Source organism: Apium graveolens, chromosome 5 (assembly GCF_009905375.1).
Source record: "Apium graveolens cultivar Ventura chromosome 5, ASM990537v1, whole genome shotgun sequence".
In the NCBI taxonomy this organism is placed as follows: domain Eukaryota; kingdom Viridiplantae; phylum Streptophyta; class Magnoliopsida; order Apiales; family Apiaceae; genus Apium; species Apium graveolens.
Genome location: NC_133651.1, coordinates 128,476,873 through 128,482,988, shown reverse-complemented (window position 1 = coordinate 128,482,988; position 6,116 = coordinate 128,476,873).

The window sequence follows — 6,116 nt, the reverse complement described above, 5'->3', positions numbered from 1 at the left end:
GTGACCGGCCAATCCTACCTCTGGTAGTCGACCAAACCATGGTCATCAATTCATCAGTGGTCCTTTATCCAATCCTGCCAGGATCCTCCATGGGATCCTCCTTAACAACTATCCCTTCTAGGACAACATCCTCAACCGCTACATCCTCAATATCAGTATCATCCGGTCCTGCATTAGGACACTCTATCGGATCCACAATCCGATCTCCAATTAGTAATAAAATATCATCGCGATGTTGCTCCTCAACCTCGGGGTTCGGAGTCCCGCTACCATATACGATAACGAACTACGCTCCTATCACGATATTTATAAGGGTTCCCATAAGGGTTTTAACTGTTAGTACTACGTTAGGTAGCCCGACTATGAACTTGGCAAGAGTTCTTATTATCTTAGTGAACTTATTATCTTAACGTCCCATCATCTCTGAGGTTTATAACGCTTAGCTCTGATACCATTTCTGTAACACCCCCAGATCCGGGGTCGGGGATCCGGGTCGTCACAGTCTTTCTTTCCACAATATCACTTCACTTAATTAATAATAATAACCTTATGCTGTGACTCCACACTAACACACACCACAACCCGTTATAGTCTCAGAGATGAAATTTAAATAAGTACAAGTCTTTGAATCCACAATTTAAAAGTTATTACAACCCAAAATGATTACTTGATAAATTTATAGTTAATTGCCATTATCTGCCACAAGTTATAATTATACATAATTGATTCTCAAAAGTAGATGGTCTGATCTACAATAGATCTACCTCTGCATCTATAGCAGCTACAACATCAACGGGAAGACGCGGGACGCTTCCCACGCGCTTGCGCTGGGTCTGCTGGAGTCTGGCCATCTCTCCTAACTGTTGTTGTGTGATGAAGAAATAAAGCAAGGGTGAGCAGCAAGCCCACCAAAATAATATGTATAATGATTAACAATTGAAAGGCATATGTCATAGCCTACTCGTTTATTCGAGTATTTAACTCAACTCAAATAAGAATGTAATAAGTAAATAGTGGATCAAGCATCAGAGAGATCTCACAAAGTAACATCTGTCAAAGAATAAAGAAACATTGTTCATCTGCAGACTTGAAGATTCACTGGAAGAAGTTCAAGAATTTGATCATGCCTCAGTGATATAAATCAAGATCGTGGATTTAATCAAGTGACAGAGATCTCGTCAAGGTATCATTTATTACAAGGATTCAATCAGAACAACAAAGTCAAGACATGAAGAAACGTCACGAAAGTTAGTCACTCATGAACCAGACAGTACATCGAGTGTCAGCATTGAAGTGACGGAATTGATTCATAAGTCTCAGAGACTTTCAGAAGATTGTCAGAAGAAGGGATGCTGCTCAGGGATAGTATTAATTCTCTATTAATTAATTAAGTCATATAATCTAATTAAGAGAATAAATTATATCTGCAAGGATTAATTTATTGATTAATTGAATTAAATTGATTAATTAATTTAGAATTAATATTAAGGATTTTCAGAATGTTAATTGATTAAAATCTGTGATAATTCTAAAAAAAGACAACTGATTGTACTAGTATGACAATCGGTATGACAATTGATAGTCATACCGAATGTCTTGCTAATTCAGTTGATTGTATTGATAGAATTTTCAATTAGATTAAAATCAATTATGTATTCAGAAAAACAATTTCAATTGTACTACTATGACAATCGGTATGACAATCAATAGTCATACCGAAAGTCTTGCTAGTTCATTTTAATTGTCTTCCTAGCTCTAATAGATTGTCTCACCGAAAGTCCTTCAAGCTCAAATAGATTGTCACACCAGTTCAACAACTTCGGCTGTGATTGTTTAAAAGAAAGCAGAAGACAATATGAACACACAACTCAGCAAAAACAGAGCAGCACATACAGAACAAGAAAACACAGCAGAAAACAAAAGAAAATATTTCATCATTCATCTGCTTATTCAAGATCAAATATTCTAGTTTGTTAATGTTAAATCCAAACCACTAGAATTACTTATCTTGTTCTTGTATATCAATCTAGCGGATTAAAATCCCTAGAACTTAATCTCAAATCGCTTTTAGCATTTGATCTTTTAATTACAAAAATAGAAAAAGTTCATGTCGAATTTATTCTAAATTTGTAATAATTGATTTGAGATTAATCCCTTGTAATCGATACCGTAGTTGTAACACCTTTAAAGTTTAATAAAAGTTTTATTTAACTTGAATTTTGTTTCACAATTTTATTCCGCATTTTATTCGACGAAACGGTATTGTTTGCATTCAACCCCCCCTTCTACAAACAAATTGGGACCTAACAATTGGTATCAGAGCCTTCTGATTAACGTACAAATCAAGATCCTAGACTTTTGTGTTTCCTTCACTTCTTGAATTTTTATTCACTCAAAAATTCATAATGACTACACAAAAAGTTGGAACCGTTAAAATTCCACTTTTCGATAAAGAAAATTATGTGATGTGGAAGAAGAAGATGCTACTGTTTTTACAGGTTGCTAATCCCAAATATTTGCAAGTGTTGAAGAAGGGTCCAAAAATTCCTATGGTTATTGAACCAGAGGTAATAGAGAATGATGTGGTGATCACCAAAGCGAGAACTTATGTGAAGGATCCTGAGGACTTCTCTCCTGCTGAAATAGAAGAAGCTTCCCTGGATGCTAGCCTTCAATTAATCTTAGTAGATTCCCTTAATCCCCTAATGAACAGACATGTGATGAATTGTAAAGATTCTAAACATATCTGGGAAACTATTGAGATTATTAATGAAGGCACAGAGGAAGTTAGGGAGAACAAACTAGAAATCCTAACCTCTGAGTATGAATACTTCAAATCTAATCCAGGAGAAGGAATCACTGAAGTGTTTGAGAGGTACAATGCATTGATCAACAACCTGAACATTAATGGTAAATACTATTCCATCAGGGAGGTCAATAAAAAGTTCCTTTTAACACTGCCAACTCATCTCGAACATAGAATCACTGCCATAAGAGAAGCAAGAGATCTGAGTGAGATTTCTTTGGAAAGGCTCTATGGTGTGTTAAAGACTTATGAGTTGGAGCAGATTCAGCAGAAGGAAGTTTACGGGAAAGGAAGAGTGGTCAGCACGTCTACTGCTCTGGTAGCTGATGAACAACAACAACAACAACCACTATATCAACAACAATCTCAACAGTCAGATAGAATGGTACAGTCTTCCAAGGTTGAAGATAATGTGATAGTAGCAGAATTTGATTCACCTACTACAAATCAATCAGGAGATGATTATTATTCCTTGGAAGAACTGGAGCAATTGGAGGATGAGTCAATGGCCCTGATTGTCAAGAGATTCTCAAATGTCAGATTCAAAAGGAATCCCAAGTTCAAGTACAAGTCCAACTACAACAGATTCCAGAAAGGTGGATCTTCATCCTCTAACACCAGCAGTGGTGGGTATAAAACAGGGATGGTTGATCGAAGCACCATTCGATGCTTCAACTGTAATGAGTTGGGACACTTTGCCACAGAATGCAGGAAGCCAAAACAAGCAAGGAAGAACTCTTACGATTCTAATCAGAAGAGTAAATCTGAAAGGGCGTACCTGGCAAAGGGAAGAAGCTGGGATGATACTGACAGTGAAGATGAAGAAGTTGGGAATCTTGCTCTCATGGCTAGTGATGCAAGCACCTCATCGTCAAGAAAAGAGGACATTAAACAGGTACAACCGGTAGTGTGGATTCTTGACAGTGGATCGTCAAGACATATGACCGGAGATAGAGCCCTGCTATCAAATGTGGTTGAGAAAGCTGGCCCAGTGGTTACCTTTGGAGATAACAGCAAAGGTTTAACGGAGGGATATGGCTGTTTGCAAGCTGGAAATGTTATCATTGAAAATGTATATCTTGTGCAAGGACTTGAACACAATCTGCTTAGCATTAGTCAGTTCTGTGACAACGGCTACAATGTTTTATTCGACAAGCTGAAGTGTCAGATTCTGCACAAGAAAAGTGAAAAACCCTCCTTAATGGGAATACGGAAAGGAAATCTGTTCGTAGCTGACATGAACTCTGGAAGCAATCTTGAAGTCAATTGTTTCTATGCAAAAGCATCGTCAAATGAGAGTTGGCTATGGCACAAGAGACTTTCCCATCTCAATTTCAAGACAATGAATTCTCTTGTCAAAAGAGAATTGGTAAGAGGTCTGCCTCAGCTGGAATTCTCTCCAGAAGGACTATGTGAGGCTTTCCAGAAAGGAAAGTCAAAGAAAGCAAGTCACAAAGGCACTGACACATCTTCCATAACTGGTGTTCTGCAATTATTGCACATGGATTTATTTGGTCCAGTTAATATCCTTTCTATGTCAAAGAAGTGTTACTGTCTTGTGATAGTTGATGACTATTCCAAGTATACGTGGGTTTTATTTCTTCACTCTAAGGATGAAACACCACAAGTTGTGATTGATCATATCAAGATGATTGAGTTAGATTCTAACGTCCCTGTTAGAGCAATAAGGTCAGATAATGGAACAGAATTCAAGAATGCACTTCTAAATGGATTCTGTACAGACAAAGGGATTACCAGACAATTTTCAGCTCCTAGAACCCCTCAGCAAAACGGAGTGGTAGAAAGGAAGAATCGTACATTGATTGAAGCTGCAAGAACGATGTTAAATGAATCAGGTCTTCCAATGTACTTTTGGGCTGAAGCTGTCAATACTGCATGTTATACTCAGAATCGAACTCTAATCAACAAAGACTTCATGAAAACTCCTTATGAGATTTTGAATGAACAGAAACCTTCTATCAAATACTTTCATATATTTGGTGCCAGATGCTTCGTGCTCAAGGATGGAGATGATCGTTGTGGTAAGTTCGAGGCAAAGGCATATGAGGGTATTTTTGTTGGATATGGAAGAAGATCATATAGAGTGTATATCATTGATCAACACAAAGTAACTGAAAGTGTCAATGTTACATTTGATGACACTAAACTCCCTAGTATCCAAACTGAAGATCCTTCTGAGAAACTGAAGTTTGATGATACGTCAGATTCAGAGTCAGAACATGGTCAAGAACCTGAGGTTGTTGCTGTTGAAGAACCTGTTAATCCTGATAATACTCAAGGTAATAGTGATGGAAACTCTGGAAACAATGGAGATACCACTGCTACTGACGGAGAATCTTCAAGTCAACATGGCAACAACTCAGGGGGAGATGCTGAAGGATCATCTAGTAGGACACAACATCACAATGAATTTCAAGGCGAATCATCAAGATCAAATCTTCCAAGACAGACTGTCTGGAATAAAGCTCACCCTTTTGAGTTGATTATTGGTGATCCAGATGTTGGAGTCAGAACTAGACGTGCTACTCAAAATGAGTGTCTGTTCTCAGGATTTCTTTCTGAGATGGAACCTAAGAAAATTGAAGAAGCACTAACTGATCCAGATTGGGTGATTGCTATGCAAGATGAACTCAATCAGTTTGAAAGTCAACAAGGCTGGAAACTGGTACCTAGGCCTGTACACAAGAAAGCTGTTGGTACAAGGTGGGTATTCAGGAATAAACTAGATGAAGATGGTGTGGTTACAAGAAACAAGGCAAGACTGGTAGCTAAAGGGTATTCTCAAGCTGAAGGTATTGATTATGATGAAACCTATGCTCCAGTGGCTAGACTTGAGGCCATCAGGATATTTCTGGCATTCGCAGCATTTTCAAACTTTAAAGTTTATCAAATGGATGTCAAGAGCGCCTTTCTGAATGGAAAGCTGGATGAAGAGGTATATGTAGAGCAACCTCCTGGTTTTGAAGATCCAGATCATATGGATTTTGTCTTCTTTCTTTTCAAGGCTATCTATGGGCTAAAACAGTCACCAAGAAAATGGTATGACACTCTCTCTGAATTTCTTATTGAAAATAGCTTTATTAGAGGTGTCATAGACAAAACTCTCTTTTCTAAAAAACATAAGAATGATACTATATTAGTCCAAGTCTATGTGGATGATATAATATTTGGGTCTACTAATGATAATCTCTGTAAGAGATTTGCTAAGTTAATGCACAGCAAGTTTGAAACGAGCATGATGGGAGAGCTGAAGTTCTTTCTTGGATTACAAGTAAATCAAAGGTTAGAT